This window comes from Octodon degus, unplaced genomic scaffold, assembly GCF_000260255.1.
Source record: "Octodon degus isolate 3935 unplaced genomic scaffold, OctDeg1.0 scaffold00007, whole genome shotgun sequence".
Classification (NCBI taxonomy): Eukaryota; Metazoa; Chordata; class Mammalia; order Rodentia; family Octodontidae; genus Octodon; species Octodon degus.
The window spans coordinates 11,294,344-11,294,616 of NW_004524583.1; positions in this window are offsets into that span (position 1 = coordinate 11,294,344).

Sequence of the window (273 nt, forward strand, 5' to 3'; positions counted from 1 at the left end):
AGCTGGGTCTTCCTCTGCATAGTTGCGAGGAAGTTGTGGAGGATCCCTAACAGCCTGCAGGTGAATTGGGTTCATTTGGAAATGAGCAAATATCTATTGCAGTGACAGCTGTGATTCCTAGGGTTAAGGAATTATTTTTGAAAGAAGCATTTGAAAGGAAGACACTGTACTATGGCCTCAGGGGCTCTTAGCTCTGTTTCCACTATGGCCTCTTGTTTTGCCCTCTTATGCGTTAATAGTGGCAGTGGTTCTAATTATGAGCCTGGAAAAAAA